This window comes from Balaenoptera borealis (genome assembly GCF_965194805.1).
Source record: "Balaenoptera borealis genome assembly, chromosome: 2".
NCBI lineage: Eukaryota > Metazoa > Chordata > Mammalia > Artiodactyla > Balaenopteridae > Balaenoptera > Balaenoptera borealis.
Window position 1 is genome coordinate 135,857,055 of NC_138867.1, and position 17,367 is coordinate 135,874,421.

At 41.8% G+C, this 17,367-nt stretch overlaps 2 long non-coding RNA genes across 5 annotated transcripts in view; one reads left to right on the plus strand and one right to left on the minus strand.

Moving 5' to 3' along the window:
- LOC309622897 overlaps positions 1-16,074 on the minus strand; it is a 36,436-nt gene extending 20,362 nt beyond the window's left edge. The window contains exon 1 of the long non-coding RNA XR_014241201.1: positions 2,495-16,074. This is a non-coding gene — a long non-coding RNA (uncharacterized lncRNA). The remainder of the gene's footprint in view (positions 1-2,494) is intronic.
- LOC309622884 overlaps positions 1-17,367 on the plus strand; it is a 745,101-nt gene that overhangs the window by 606,080 nt on the left and 121,654 nt on the right. The window lies entirely within an intron of this gene.

The following is a 17,367-nucleotide window of genomic DNA, read 5'->3' on the forward strand; positions in this document are numbered from 1 at the left end:
AATCATTACCATTATTATAAGGCATGGTGATTCTCGTTAGCAAAGGTCAGCTAGCATTTAAAGATCACTTTGTGCCAGGCAGGATGCTCTGCACCTTCCGTGCACTATCTCGTTAAATCTTCCCAACGGCCCTAAACGCTAAGTGCTGTCATCATTCTCATTTCAGGAAGAATTATTGAGGTCCAGGGCTGCCCTGGGCAACACGGCAGCCACTGGCCACACGTGGCTTTTGAGCACTTGAGATACGCTGTAAATGTAAAATACACACAGGATTTTGAAGATAGTACAAAAAGGAAAAAAGCAAAATATCTTATTAATAAATTTTTAATATTAATTACTTATTGAAATGATAATATTTTAAGTATATTAGATAAATCAAAATATTAAAATTATCTTTTTTTTAAACTTTTTCTACTGTGGTTACTAGAAAATTGAAAATTACTTCCGTGCCTCGCAGATGTGGCTTACTCTATTTCTATTGGACAGCTCTGGTTGAAAGCAGAGGTCAACAAATGAGGCCCACAGCCTGGTTTTACCCAGCTTATGAGCTAAGGATGCTAGAATGATTTTTACGTTTTTAAAGGGTTGTAAAATTAAAACAAAAACAATGTGGCCTACAAAGCCTAAAATGTTTGCTCTCAGCCCTTTATAGAAAAAGCTTGCTGAGACCTGGTCTGGATGATTCAGGTCCAATCCAGGACCACTGACTCCAAAAGCTGTGCTTTACCCACTCTGAATACTAGCTTTCTACTAGAGGCCAGACATTTCACAGAATCTTTATACACAGTGCCTTATTTAATCCCGAGATTAAATAAGATTAATGAATCGTGTTTATTCATAATGTTACTCTAATACTACATACAACGAATAGTGTTATTATATCCATTTTGCAGATGAGCAAGCCAAGACTTATAGAGATTCAGTAGCTTGTCTTAAGTCACACAGCTAATAAATGATGGGACTGGGATTTGAATCCACTTCTTCCTGAAAGGTACACCTGTAGGCCCCTTGCTATCCTGCCACTGAATTCTTGTTTAGTCAGGGCCAGCCTCTCCATGGATTAGCGCTGAGTTACCTACTCGCTGAGTTTTCTCTGTGATGGTTTGGTCTTCCATGAATCTAATCCAGGGCTCAACAAACTATCAGGGGCCCATAGGTCAAATTTGGCCCCGCTGTCTTTTCTATACATATATATGTGTATAAAATTAAAGTTTTACTGGAGCACAACCCTGCCCTTTTGTTTATGCGTTGTCTACGGGTGGTTTCGTGCTAAAAACAGCAGAGTTGTCTAATTACAAGAGAGACCACACATCCCACAAAGCCAAAAACATTTACTGTCTGGGCGTTTACAAAGAAAGTTTGCTGACCCCTAATCTAACTCTTTTCGGACAGGGATCACACGTGACCCACAGGGCCCAGTACAGTGTGGGGTTAGCGAGGGCCCAATAAACATGGAGTAGGCGAGTGAGTGAGTGATGGGTGGGAGAAGAGAGTCTGGAGAGCACTTTCCTCTCTCCTCCTAGTCCAGAGCCCACTTTGTTAGTGCATACGTGTACTCACACCCCTGAGATGTTGCCATCTCTCTAATTGCTGATGTTGGGATTCACTCATATTCTTTCCCCACTTCCATCCCCGATAGTTGCTTGACCAGGGACATGTGGATTACATTTCACTTAAAATACACAGGGAATTTAAAATTAGAGGAAAACATGTTTGGCAAAAACTGAAATACTTTGCAAACCATCTGGGATGTTCTCTTGTTTGCACTGGAGCTGAGTGCCACTGTCCTCCACGGAGAAATGATTTTCTCAAAACCCTCATTAGTTTCAGGACAATGGGACTCTTCACACTTAAGTAAAACCAACAGGAGTGTACAATATTGGCCTCACTATGGCTTGGGAAAGAAATTGGCAACCAACTGGTTGTAAAACAAAGGTGGAGATTCAAAGATATTTTGGGGAGAGCCTTGGCAAGGATTGTTGCGTGAGGCTGCCATGTGCCATTGCCAAACTGTGTGAGAACTGCTACCATTACTGAGCATTTCCTATGTTCCAGGTACTTTTCTAAGCACCATCTACCCTTTACCTCAATCAATCCTCCCAACAACCATATGAGATGGATCCTATTATTGTCCACATGTCTAATCTGAGGAAACTGAAAATTAGGCAACTTAAATAACTCCTCCCAAGACCACATAACTCATAAGTGGCAGAACCAGGACTTAAAGCCAGAACCAGGACAAGCTAACTCCAATGCCTCTGCCCCTTATTATTATTCTACATGAGACAGCCCATAAGTTCACCAGCTATGTTTCCCATGCCTTGTGACCTACAGCCATGCTGGGCACATGGTAAGCACCAATAATTACTAATTTCCTCATTTAAGTATTCAAAAATATATATTTAAGCCTACTTTATGGCAGGCATGATGTTAGGTGGTATTCAGTTGTGATCTAAGACAGGTGGCTTTAAATAAAATTAATTAAAAGACATACCAGCTATCTCTGCATCTAGAATATTCCAAACTCATGGAAGTTTTGTCCATTTTATTCTCTTTGCTTATCCATTTCTTCTTACTTGGAGGATGATTTATTTTCTTATTTCTCTGTCCTTCTTGCTCTGCCCCTTCCCCCCTCTCCAAAAATCCCAGTCCCAAAAACAGTCTACATAGTGTGAAAAAGATTTCTTAAACCACAGGAGTGATGTAACTCTAGGCCTGTTTCTTCTCTCTTACACACACAGAGTATTGGATATGAGTGAGATTTTAAAAAATTGGTTTTCAAATGTGATGAAAAGTGTGTCCTTTTTACCAGAACAAAACAACCCCTAATGCTGAAGCCTCCTTCCTGATAGGGTTGATTTCCAAAGATGAGGAAATCTGTGCATTGGACCACAGCCTCCAAACCAGTGCAAAAGACAAAGGGAAGCTATGGATTGGAAAGAGCTTCGATGTATAGGATGAAGCTGGAGGCGCCTTTTGGGCTCTGGAGGCTGTGCTTAAAGACATGACCTGTATTTAGGTGGGCAGCAGCCCAGAAGCCTCGCTTGCAATCCAGCTGATATGACAGGGTTTTTGCCATGGAAAGTGTTCGCATTGGAGTGTTTCTCAGCTAGTCACTAGCCATCAATTACTTAAGAGTCAGATCTTGGCCAGAGGCCCCCGTTCCACAAAGTATGTCATTCTGTGTTCACAGAAATGGAGTTTACAGTCCTGCCACTAAATTAAAACTGGTGCTTCCAAATTAAAAGCAGACAGGACAGATGTGCAGGGAAGAAATGGAGACTCACATCTCTTGTGAATCAGCTAATCATTGTGCCAGAACTTGAAATCAGCTTTTCCTGTCGAGGCCTCAACTTAACCACACCTATGTAAACCGCATTAAATGAGGTGGAATGAAGATTTTACCAGTTATTTTTTTCCCTCTGCCATCTGGAGAAGGATAAAGAGCTCAGTGAAAGTCCAAATCCCAAGGACTCTGCAACATGGGAGCATGGGGTCAGCACCTGAGAGTGACCTCATCCAGCTTGTCCCCCCGTTGAGCATTTAGGGCACGAGACAGTGGATGAGAAGCACACAGAACCAAGCCGGCCACTCATAGGACAAAGGGTGCAAACATGACCCCAAAGCTTTTGGGGCCTGCATTCCTCAGGAAAATGATTAAAACGTAGGTTTTCCATACTTGACCTGCTGTCTTAATGTATTCATGATATAAAATTAGCTTTAATTTATCGAGCACTTACTATATAAAATTTGAAAAACTTCAATAGGATCATGTGACTCCCTGATTAAAATCCTTCAGTGGCTTCCCACTGCCCTAATGATGAAGACCAACATCCTTTTTTGGGTCACCAAGGCCTGTAGGGTGTAGTTCCTGCCGCATCTGATATCCCTTCTCCCCTCCCTCTCCGAGCTCAGACACACTGAGTTTCTCCCCCACACCACGTTCTCTTCCACTTCAAGATAATCCCTCTGTGCAGTGCTCTTCCAACCATCCTTTTTCTATTAAAAATAATTTACATATACCATACAGTTCACCCATTTAAAGTGTACAGTTCCATGCGGGCTAGTATATTCACAAAGTTGTGCAAGCATCACCACAATATATATTATTTATTTATTTTTAATTTAATTTTTATTTTATATTGGAGTATGGTTTTACAATGTTGTGTTTCAGGTGTGCAACAAAGTGATTCAGTTATACATATACATGTATCTATTATTTTTCAAATTCTTCTCCCATTTAGGTTATTACAGAATATTGAGCTATACAGGAGGTCCTTGTTGGTTATCTATTTAAAATATCGTAGTGTGTATATGTCAGTCCCAAACTCCCAATCTATCCTTCCCCCACACCTTTCCCCTTTGGTAACCATAAGTTTGTTTTCTAAGTCTATGAGTCTGTCTCTGTTTTGTAAATAAGTTAGTTCGTATCATTTTTTTAAGATTCCTCATATAAGAGATATCATGTGATATTTGTCTTTCTCTGACTTACTTCACTTTGTATGACAATCTCTAGGTCCATCCATGTTGCTGCAAATGGCAGTATTTCATTCTTTTTTATGGTTGAGTAATATTCCATTGTATATATGTACCATGTCTTCTTTTTCTTCTGTCGATGGACATTTAGTTTGCTTCCATGTCTTGGCTATTGTAAATAGTGCTTCATTGAACATTGGGGTGCATGTATCTTTTCGAATTATGATTTTCTTCAGGTATATGCCCAGGAGTGGGCTTGCTGGATCATATGGTAGTTCTATTTTTAGTTTTTTTAAGGAACCTCCATACTGTTCTCCATAATGGTTGTACCAATTTACATTCCCACCAGCAGTGTAGGAGGATTCCCTTTTCTCCACACCCTCTCCAGCATTTATTGTTTGTAGATTTTCTGATGATGGCCATTCTGATTGGTGTGAGATGATGTCTCACTGTAATTTTGATTTGCATTTCTCTAATAATTAGTGATGTTGAGCATTTTTCATGTGCTTTTTGGCCATATGTATATCTTCTTTAGAGAAATGTCTATTTAGATCTTCTGCCCATTTTTTGATTGGGTTGTTTGTCTTTTTGATATTGAGCTGCATGAGCTGTTTGTATATTTTGAAGATTAATCCTTTGTTGGTCGCTTCATTTACAAATATTTTCTCCCATTCTTTGGGTTGTCTTTTCGTGTTGTTTGTGGTTTCCTTTGATATTCAAAAGCTTTTAAGTTTAATTAGGTCCCATTTGTTTATTTTTGTTTTTATTTTTATTACTCTAGGAGGTGGATCCAAAATGATACTGCTGCAGTTTATGTCAAAGAGTGTTCTGTCTATGTTTTCCTCTAAGAGTTTTATAGTATCCAGTCTTACATTTAGGTCTTTAATCCATTTTGAGTTTATTTTGTGTATGGTGTTAGAGAATGTTCTAACTTCATTCTTTTACATGTAGCTGTCCAGTTTTCCCAGCACCACTTATTGAAGAGACTGTCTTTTCTCCATTGTATATTCTTGCCTCCTTTGTCATAGATGAATTAATCATAAGTGCATGGGTTTATTTCTGGGCATTCTCTTCTGTTGCATTGATCTGTATTTCTGTTTTTGTGCCAGCACCATACTGTTTTGATGACTATAGCTTTGTAGTATAGTCTGAAGTCAGGGAGCCTAATTCCTCCAGCTCTGTTTTTCTTTCTCAGGATTGCTTTGGCTATTCGTGGTCTTTTGTATTTCCATACGAATTAAAAAAATGTTTGTTCTAGTCCTGCAAAAAATGCCACTGGTAATTTGATAGGGATTGCATTGAATCTCTAGATTGCCTTGGGTAGTATAGTCATCTTGACAATATCAATTCTACCAATCCGAGAACATGGAATATCTTTCCATCTGTTTGTGTCATCTTCAGTTTCTTTCATCAGTGTCTTATAGTTTTTGGAGTAGAGGTCTTTTGTCTCCTGAGGTAGTTTTATTCCTAGGTATTTTATTCTTTTTGATGTGATGGTAAATGGGACTGTTTCCTTAATTTCTCTTTCTGATCTTTCATTGTTAGTGTATAGAAATGCAAGAGATTTCTGTGTATTAATTTTGTATCCTGAAACTTTACCAAACTCATTGATGAGCTCTAGTAGTTTTCTGGCAGCATCTTTAGGATTTTCGATGTATAGTATCATGTCATCTGCAAACAGTGACAATTTTACTTCTTCTTTTCCAATTTGGATTCTTTTTATCTTTATTTTTTTCTTCTCTGATTGCCGTGGCTAGGACTTCCAAAGCTATGTTGAATAACAGTGGTGAAAGTGGACATCCTTGTCGTGTTCCTGATCTTAGAGGAAATGCTTTCAGCCTTTCACCATTGAGTACGATGTTAGCCTACAATACGTTTTAAAACATTATCACCCCCAAAAGAAACCCTCTGCCCATTAACAGTTACTTCCCATTGCCCCTTCCCACCTCCAGCCTAAGACAATCACTAATCTCCTTTGTGTCACTATTCTATCTTCTAGGGTGGACATTTCATACAAATGGAATTATACAATATGTTGTGTTTTGTGTCTGACTTCTTTTACTTATCGTAATATTTTCAAGGTTCATCCACATTGTACCATGTATCCGTATTTTGTTCTTATTGTTAGGTAGTATTCCATTATATGGCTATACCACAGATTGTTTTTCCATTTGTCACTTGATGGACATTTGAGTTATTTGCACTTTTTGGTTATTATGAATAACACTGTTATCAACATTGACATACAAGTTTTTGTGTGGATATATGTTTCCTTTCTCTTGGGTGTATACCTAGGAGTGGAATTCCTGGGTCATATGGTAACTCTGTGTTTAACTTTTTGAGGCAACCATCATGTTTTTGACCTAACATTAACTACTACTCATTCTTCAAACTTCAACAAAAGTGTACCTTCCTCACAAATGGATTTCTGTTCCTGTCCTTCCGTCCTAAGATGTGCTCTAGTTACATACCTTATATAGCTTACTGTCTTTTCCTTCATTGTCTTATTCTAGTTAGTTATCATGTCATGTGCAGTATAGCTTGGTATATGTCTGTCTCTCCTACTAGACTCTAAGTTAGATGGCTCTTTAGCTCACCACTGTATCCTCAGAGCTTATACTAAGGCACTGTGACAACCTTTAAGAAGGCCCACAATGATTCCACTCCCTGGTATTCATGCTTTTATGTAATACCTTCCCCTTGAGTATGGGCTTGACTTAGTGACTTGTTTCTAGCACTTAGAATAAATAGAATAAGGTGGAACTAACAATATTTTATTTAGGGGACTAGGTCTGCTCTCTCTCTTTCTTTCTCTCTGATCACTTACTCTGGGGGAAGCCAGTGGTTGCCTCATGAAGGCACTACAGAGAGAGGCCGACTTAGCAAGGGACCAAGGCCTCTTGCCAACAGCTACATCAATAAACTGTCTTGGAAGCAGGTCCACCAGACCCAGTCAAGCCTTCATATTGCTGAAGCCCTAGTCCATGTTTAACGGCAACCTCATCTGGGATCCTGAGCCAAAATCATGCAGTTAATTCCTTAAATTCCTAACCTGTAGGAATTGTGAGATAATAAATAATTGTTGCTTTAAGCTACTAAATCTTGAGGGTGATTTTTTACACAGCAATAGAAATGAGTATAGTTATACTTCCTGAAACATAGAAGAGCTCAGTAAATGATGAGTAAGGGAATGAATGAGTTAAGGAATAAAAGCCATGGACTTTCCAGAAATGAAGATATTAAAAGCTACTTTTATTGAACATTTCTTAGATTTAAGCATTTATATCAGAATCTCATTTAAGGACCCCATCAATCCTAAATGGTACACATGATGACCAGTATTTTACTGATGAGGAGACTGAGGCCCAAAGAAGCTAGGAATCAAAAGCAGACCTATGTGACACCAAAGCAGGAAAAAAAAATCACACCACACTGCCACCTGCCGCAGAAGATGGTTTCCTCCCTCATCCAAGGAAACTTTTAGCAGTTCTGGAGCCTGAAGCAAAATGAAAGATCACCTACATAGAACCATACCATTTCATTTTCAAGCTTTTTGTTCTTATGTTTAATTGTTAATTTATTTTTTAGAATTTTTATTGAGGTGAAATTCAAGTAACATAAAATTAACCACTTTAAAGTATACAATCTAGTACATTCACAATATTGTGCAGCCATCACTTCTACCCAGTTCCATAATAAATTGATTTATTTTAGACCTTGGGTGCAGAGAGTCGAGTTAGTCACACTTCTCAGTTCATGGCACATTAACATCATTATCTGGGCAGGACCCTTTATGATTCTCTTTTATGCTCCATCCCAGGAGCTTGGTCCACTGCCACTTCCCCTTGCCGCCAACCATGCTAACATGTCTAATGTCTTATTCTTTATATATGCTTTGTTTTATAAAACCCTCATGCACTCTCCAACTTTGATCTTCCATTTTTCCTCGACATTAAGAAAATAACAGGGCTGTACAGTTCTTCTGTCCTTTAGGAGGAAGCTTTGTTTTTACAGAAAAAGTGCTAAATAAATAGTCAAGAATCCTTTGTTCTAAACCAGAGGTCTACAAGCTACGGCCCAAGGGCCAAACCCAGCCCTCAGCCTGTTTTGTGAATAAAGTTTCTTGGAACACAGACACGTTCATTCGTTTATGTATTGTCTGTGGCTGTTTTCTCGCTATAGTGATACAGTTGAGTAGTTGTGATAGAGACTACGTGGCCAGCAAAGCTTCAAGTATTTACCGTCTTGCCCTTTGCAGAAAAGGGTTGCTGAGGCTTCTCTAAACCACAATCTGTCACCTACAACTCTTTGTCTGATCATTAGGCAAATCTGTTCACTTCTTGAGCTTTAGTGTCTAGTTCCTAAAATTGAGATCAGGGTACTAAAACTATAGTTTTTAGTTCTCTTTTTTAATTTTCATTTTTACTTTCTATCTCTCTACCTTGTGCAGTAGAACGTATTTTTCAAACAAAATATTTATGAGAAAATCCAGTGTGGGAAATACAACAGTGAAGTTTCTGTGGTGGAAGCAGAGTCCTGCCTGGCTGGCCTCACCCTTATCTACCTCATCTGTCACCTCTCAGATGCTATATTCATATGCCAGTGCCCTGGGAACCTCTGTGAGAAGAGCAACCCACCTCTCAGCTACGTTCAAAGTCAGTTCCCTCTATGGCATCCTGCTGTTGGATGGTAGTATGGAAAGTGATGAATTTGGGAGTTAAATTCCAACTCTGACATTGGCTGTCTGGCTTGGGCCAGTCACTTTAATCTCTCTGAACCTTAGTGTTCTCATCTGCAAAGGAAAATATGGATACATAATCCTGACATCACATGTGGGTTGGTTGTGAGGATTTAAATAATATTTCTAACATACCTGGCTCAGGAATCTGCATTCAGTGAATGGGAGCTACGAAGCATAAAAAATAATATTTGTGTGAAGGGCTCCACGTAGCGCCTTCTTTGTGTATGTTGGTCCTGAACCCCCATGTAGAGTACAGGTTTCTTGAGTTCAGTGTTCATTTGAGTCATCAGTTTTTGGATATTGCCACTGAGGCTGGAAAGATCAGCCTTTTCATTTGTGTGAAAATCTGTTACTTATGCTCTATGACATGGGGACACTCCCCAATATCTATCATGACTGCAGATGGCATCAACAGTGTCTGTGTGAGTGCTTGATATCCAACATTAGTCTTTAGCAGACTCTGGGCTAAGATGGTGCATCTTCAGCCAGAGAATGTTCCAAACAGGAATAACATGTCAAGACGTTATTTTCTGCAGGGGGTTAATTTGAATTAACAAATTTATCAAGTTTAAATCACTGATGGAAAGAGGCATAAATAAGGCTTAGGAGAGGCCCATAATGTGTGTAACCACTTCAGAGAATAGACAGAGGTCAACTGCAGAGGCCAAGGAGGAGAGTAGAAAGGGCTCTTTTAGGAAGTCATCCAGAGTTGTTTCTGCCCTCATCTCAGACAGGCTATGTGGCTTGAGGCAGTCCTCTAACCTCTCTGAGCTTCAGTTTGCTAAAAAAAAAAAAAAGCTTGAGAATTCTGAGTGACCCTCCAGGGTTATGGTGAGCATCAGTGTCTGGTCTAGTTCCTGGCATGTGGTGGGCATTCAATCAGAACTTCCTGAATGAATCAGTACAGTGTCACAAGAGACACACGAGAGCACTCTGAACATCAAAAATTATCACGTACCACTGAAGCTGTTACATGGTGGAATGCAAATAAGACGCATTAATGGCTGGGTGTTCACCTGGGCACGCTGGGCACCCTGGGGGCACTGGAAGAGGGAAGAAGCATGCAGAAAGGTAGGGACACATTGATAAAGATGAGGGGCAAACATGGCGACTAAGAGTACCTGGGACCTACCATGGACTATGGTTGGGAGTGATCAGTGGTTTGAACTGAGTCAGAATTGCACTGAATCAAGTCAGACAGGCGCTGAGTCAAAAGTAGCAACTATCATCAGAGCACACAACAGGCACTAACCATGTGCCAGAAATCGTGCTAAGCGTTCCATACACAGCCTCATTAACCTTTAACAGCAACAGTGAGATGTAGGTACTTTGCCTAATTTACAGTAACAGCCACTTCCATGCAGTGAGACTAGCGGGATAGAACCAGCTCTGGCTGCAGGACTTGAGTAGGAATGCCATGGGGCACATCTGTGCTTGCGCATAGAAAGGCAGGTGCCATGGAACCTCCTTCATCTTCTTTTTCTCGGCCATGGCAAACTTGAAAGCCACAGGGTGATGGGGCAATGTCAAAGAGGAAAAGATCCTAGATCGCCAAGTTGCCTGATAGAGAAGAAATCCCTCCATTCACATGAGTGAGATGTAAACTTTCATCGTGTTAATCCACTGAGGTGTGAAGGTTTATTTTTGTCTGAGGCAGAGCTTGATGCATCCCGACAAACACAACAGCCCACGTTTATTTAGTGCTTGCTACTATGTTAAGGACTCTATGTATATTTTTCATTTCGTTTCATCCTCACAGCAGCCTCTCATTCTCATTCTGCAGGTAATGAAATCAGTAAATTATCTGAGAAGACAGTTAGGATGTGAATTTGAACCCTGGCATTCTAATGCCAGAGCTGCCTTCTGAACCGCTATGCTTAAACTACTTTCTTAGGGAAGGGAAAGAAAGTTGAGAAGTTAAGGAACTTGCCCAAGATCACAGAACTCAGAAATGGCAGAACCGTGATTCAAACCCATATCTGTTCGGCTTCACACCTTGTGAAAGCTGCTGCTGTTTCTCGAGCTCTGCTTTGCAGTTTTGGTCCAGCCTGATCCACAGTGGCCAACATGTCTTTCCCTGGTTTTTCCACTCACTGTGCAGTACGTGGGATGTGAACACACTTTGTAAAGTGTGAAGGGTTGTGCAGACACTGAGACAGTGTGGGGTGTAGGAGTGGGCACAGGTGGGCTGGCTTGCCTTGTGCTCAGATCCTTGTTCACAAGGGAGGCTGCAGACGCTCTGGCCTGACAGTGACACAGCCCTTGCTCTGGGCAGCCCTTCCCATCACCACTCCTTGCGGGGTGGCTTGCAAAACTCAGCAATACCGCCATGGGGGGGGGGGGGTCCCTGGAGACGCCAGGAGTCCTGCTATTGACAGGTGTATTGACTTTTAAAAGCACAGTGTTGGAGCCTCAGGGCACTCTTGGACTCATATTTCCTTTTTCAGGCTATAATGCTGCAAAGGTTCAGAGAGACAGCCCTGCCTGAGTGGGTAATGAAGAGGGTACTGTGGCTTGAAGGGAAAGAAATGAAAGAGGTAATAACAATAGCTAGCATCCGGGGGCACATGTGCCAGCTAGTATTTAGGCTGCTCTGTGGGCAAATATCATGGAATCCTCCCAGCAATGCTGAGAGATGGGTATTATTTGATTTTACAGGGCAGAAAACTGAGATTCAGAGAGATCATGTGATCTACCCAAAGTCGTACATCTAGGAGTTAGAAATTATATTGGGTTCCTCTGGAATCAGGAATCTTAATTTGCTTGGCTCTTTCAGTGCTGATTTGCTTTATAAATGCTTTTCTATGTGGGTTCACTTGACAGGTTAGCTATAATGAATAGTCCACTGGGGTTCTTACCTTGCAAACAGCATTTGTAAATGTTAATTTGTTTGATCCTCACAAAAGCTTTGTGAGGTAGAGAGGATGTATCTGATATCCTATTCAAGGACACTGGGACACAAAAAGGTAAGTATCTCACCTAAGGTCACACAGCTAGCAACAGAGGCAGGACCTAAAACCCACATGTTCTGAAATCTGGCCGGATGTCTTCCCATGAATCCCCCAACTCTCCTCTTGGAAGCCGGGAAGTGGCCAAGAGCGTAGGCTTACACATGGGGCCATCTTGGATCTGAGGCATAGTGACAGCTCAAGAGCTATGTGTACTTGTACTATGCAGAGCCTTTCTGGGTCCAGGTTTCCTTAGTCATAAAGTAAGAAGAATAATAGTAATACCCACCTCATGGTTATTATGAGGATTCAGTATAAGTGCACATAAAGTCAGTGTTCAGTGGATAGAAGCTATTATTTTTCTTATACTATACAATCTCTTCATCTGACTGTTGCTGTCTGAGAAGAATCTACACTGAAAACAACCCATCATGATGTGATAGAGCCTGAGACTCCTACAGCTCACTGTGTATGTTTCATCCTCTGAGATTTCCAGGAAACCTCACTGTGCTCAGTGCCAGTTTTCTGGATTCACTGGAAAATAATGCCATTTGGTCCCCTCTCTGCTGGCTTCTGGCCCTCCGGAGGAGAGGTTGGGTTCGGGCTGCATTAAAGACCCTGCCTACCCTACCCGTGGATGGCTAGAGGTCTACACGAGGCTGGGAGCTGCTGTCCCTCTCAGCAACTTTAGTTGTTTCCTGATAACAGTGTTATTCTCTTCGGTCTTCTGGGAGCCCCACCAGCATCATTAATCAAAGCACCACGTTGCTTACTCGTACTGAAGTATCCTCACCGCCTCATCAATCATAAAAGCAGCAAAGGGTGTGCTTCGGATTTCTAAGGAACGCTCCCGACAGCACCAAAAGAAAGAAAACCATGTGAGGGTAGGGGGAGCGTAAGTCCCAGCTGGTCCTCGGCTCATCACTCACACGGGAAATGTCTTTACAGCTTTATTTGGGTTGTGTCTCTTTTTAAATCCTAGTAAACAGCCATTAAGCAAAAAATCCTCATTGCTTGGCACAGGGAGCCCCACTGGTTTTCAGGCTATTATTTTAATAAGGCCTATTTTACAATTAAGGCACCATGGGCTTTAAATTACATATAAAATAAAAAGTGGAAATTGAAGCATTAAGTGTGTGTCTGCCGTTAGAAAAACAGCAACCCCTCTTTGTGGTAAAATGCTGTCTGGTATAAAACGGACAGAACAGAAGGCTGGGGTTGTGTACCACCATGACAATTAAAAAGAAAAGTGCACACACGTACCATGAGAAAGGCCTGTTTACTCTTCTGCAGTCAGGCTTTGGGCTCATGCCTAAATGAGCTAAATAATAATAATAACCATAACAATAGTGTGAATATTACTAGTAATAATAACAGCAGCTAACGTTTTTTGAGCACTTGCTATGTGCCCACGCCACTGAGAACTTTCTCATGCACCGTGTCATCCTCTCACCAAGTGTAAGAGGGAGGTCATGATTTTTTCTTTTCTTTTTTTTTTTTTAACATCTTTATTGGAGTATGAGGGAGGTCATTCTTATCTCCACGACAGAGAAGGAAACGGAGGCTTGGAAAGGAGGCCACCTGTCTAAGACCTTCCACTGCAAGATGAAGCACAGCCTGCACCACAGCCCGACAGAGGGAACACGTTTGGTGACGTCAAGAAACTGAGAGGGCTTCCCTGGTGGTGCAGTGGTTGAGAATCTGCCTGCCAATGCAGGGGACACGGGTTCGGGCCCTGGTCTGGGAAGATCCCACATGCCGCGGAGGAACTAGGCCCGTGAGCCACAACTACTGAGCCTGCGCGTCTGGAGCCTGTGCTCCGCAACAAGAGAGGCCGCGATAGTGAGAAGCCCGCGCACCGCGATGAAGAGTGGCCCCCGCTTGCCACAACTAGAGAAAGCCCTCGCACAGAAACGAAGACCCAACACAGCCATAAATAAATAAATAAATAAACAAACAAACAAACAAACAAACAAACAAACAAACCCAAAGTTTAAAAAAAAAAAGAAACTGAGGGAGGCCAGAGAGGTCGCAGGGTGGTTCGTGAGAGAGGGTGGAATAAGATGAGGACAGGGAGGCAAGCAAGGGTCAGCCCACTCATGACCACAGTAGGGAACTGGCTTTCTTCTAAGTCTTGGGAGAATCTTAGGCAAGGGAGGCTGACGCTCCAGTTTTAAATAGATGACTTGGGCTGCTGGTGAGGGCGGGTTGGAAGTGGACAAGAGTTAAAGCAGGGAGAGCAGTCAGGAGGTTGTTGCAGCGGCCCGAGAGGCCCAAAAGAGTTGGCAATGGAGATGGAGACTGGGTGGGTTCAAGTTGTGTTTTGGAGATGGAAAGAGCAGGGTGATTGTCAATCGCCCCTCTCCCACGGTTCCCGTCAGTCTCTGTGCTGTCCTGACATCAGTCCTTGCCCTCCCAGCAGAGATTCTCTTCACTACCTCAAGCAGAGCTTCATATTCCAAACTCTTCTGCCTCTCCCTTTCTAGAATGTTCATAGATTTATTAAGGAGCTTTGTTAGTCTTGCCAGCTACCTCCTCATCCCTCTTGCAAAAACAAACCAAAAAAAAGGTTTTTAAGCTACCACCCACTCCCACCACCCTCCCTATGGTTGGCATTTAAGGCCAGAGAGTTTGAAGAGGTTTGGAGGATTCTCGTACATGTAAAACGAGCCACTTGCAGATCAGACCTGCTTGCCTCTGTCGACAGCTGTCAGGGGAGGGTGATGCCACAAATGCTCATTTGTCTTTACAAAACATCAAAGCCCCATGGGGCAGGAGGCTTTTACAGAAAAGCGCTGGGGGATTGGACAGGAGCTGCATCTACTCTGGTGACCAAGGGTTCTCTGGTGGCAAGACCTCGTCTTCCCTCGGAAGATGAACCTCCTCTCTGAGGAATAGAGGGTGTGCCCAGCTATGTCATAGACTTGGAAACTTTTCACTTCTTGTCCACAAAATCCAGCTCCTGGGTGGTACTGAGTCAAATTCATTAACATCTGACATCTGTTCAGTGGTGCATGGAAAATGAGTTGCAGCTTCGTGGTTGGATTCCCAGTTTGGCCTTTCAGAGCTGCAAGCTTCCTTGGCAACCATGACAGGGATCCTGGGTTGGGATGAAGGATCTTCAGAAGGGAGTGGTCCTTTTGAATTCTGCTTATAGCCAAGAGACCAAAACTGGCAAGAGTGGAGCTTAGAACCTTCCAAAGTGTTGAATGTAGGTCTCTCTCTCTCTCCTAACGCTCGGGGAAGCATATTGGGAAAATTCTAGATATTTATCGAGTTGTTTGTCCAGCCCACCTATGTGGAATGTATCTTCTGTTTCTAAGAACCGACTCTCTCACGCCCTCAATCCACATGCTTCCTGTGGGAGAAACTGTATTTCTGCCATGGGCTCTGTGCCATGGCTTCAGCTAATGGAAGACCAATCAGACTTCTTCCCCTAGGAATGTAGAACCAAGATTAAGGTCTCAGTGGGGCCCGTCTCTCTCTCTCTTTTTTAAATCTTATTGAAGTACAGTTGATTTATAATGTTGTATTAATTTCTGCTGTCAGCAAAGTGACTCAGTTATACATATATTCTTTTCCTTGTTCTTTTCCATTATGGTTTATCACAAGGTATTGAATATAGTTCCCTGTGCTATACAGTAGGACCTTGTTGTTTATCCATTCTGTATATAATAATTTGCATCTGTTAATCCCAAACTCCCAATACTTCTCTCTATGTCTGTGAGTCTGTGTCTGTTTCGCAGATAGGTTCATTTGTGTCGTAGTTTAGATTCCACATATAAGTGATATCATATGGTCTTTCTCTTTCTAACTTACATTGCTTAGTATGATAATTTCTAGGTCCGTCCATGTTGCTGCAAATGGCACTGTTTCATTCTTTTTGATGACTGAATAATATTCCTGTGTGTGTGTATACCATATCTTCTTTATCCATTCATCTGTCGATGGACATTTAGGTCATTTCCATGTCGTGGCTATTGTAAATAGTGCTGCTATGAACATAGGGGTGCATGTATATTTTCAAATTAGAGTTTTCTCTGGATATATGTCCAAGAGTGGACTTGCTGGATCATATCGCAACTCAATTTTTAGTTTTTTGAGGAACCTCCATACCGTTCTCCATAGTGGCTCCACCAATTTACATCCCCACCAACAGTGTAAGAGGGTTCCCTTTTCTCCACCCACTCTCCAGCATTTATTATTTATAGACTTTTTAATGATGACCATTCTGCCTGGTGTGAGGTGGTACCTGATTGTAGTTTTGACTTGCATTTCTATAATAATTAGTGATGTTGAGCATCTTTTCATGTGCCTATTGACCATCTGTATGTCTTCTTTGGAGAAATGTCTATTTAGGTCTAGGGCCGATCTCTTGAGGCGTACTAGCTGAGGAAAATCAGGTTTTCCCCGAGGTAGTATCAGGAAATTAGTGCTACTTACCACAGTGGACAAACCCTGAATCTCTGTGGCTTAACACTATGAGTGTATTTCTTATTCATGCATATAGGAATGCCATGTGAGCAGCCTTCAGGTTGCAGTGGCAGGAGGAGACAGAGGTGGAGGGTCACAAGGGATATTTTTAAGGGTCAAGACTTACATCATTTCCATTTGCATTCCATTGTCCTGGATTAACTGAGGTGGTCCAAACATAACTACACGAGAGGCAGGGAAACAGTCTCTCTGCATGTCAAGGAAGAGGAAATGTTATAGTGAGCACGTAGCATTGCTTCACCACCTAGGTGAACCTGCAAACAAAGAAAGTCAGACCCTAAAGAGAAGAGGAAATGAAGCAGGCACAGGCTACAAATAGCATCCCCATAGTGAACTTCCATTGTGGCCTCAGGTAGTTCCAGGGGTCTCTGTACTTACAAACAAAGAGTAGCGTACAAATCCAGCCTTTAGCATCCACTGCACAAAGACACTTTAAAAGACTTGAAGATAACATGGCTCAAGGTCAAGCCCAACTCCTCACGGTGATGAAAAGGTGAAGTTCTACATACTTACAACTCTGGGCTTCTAACCATAAATGACCTTGAGAACACAGGTGTTCTGGTGCTGTGGAGGTCTGTTGCCTTGGGTTTAAAAAGATGAAAATTTTCACACCACCAACTGAGAGAGTACCCTTCGATGCAGTTATGATTTTTTTTTGAAAGAACATACTGTCCTCTTGCAAAGGTCATATGATTTTGCATTTCAGAC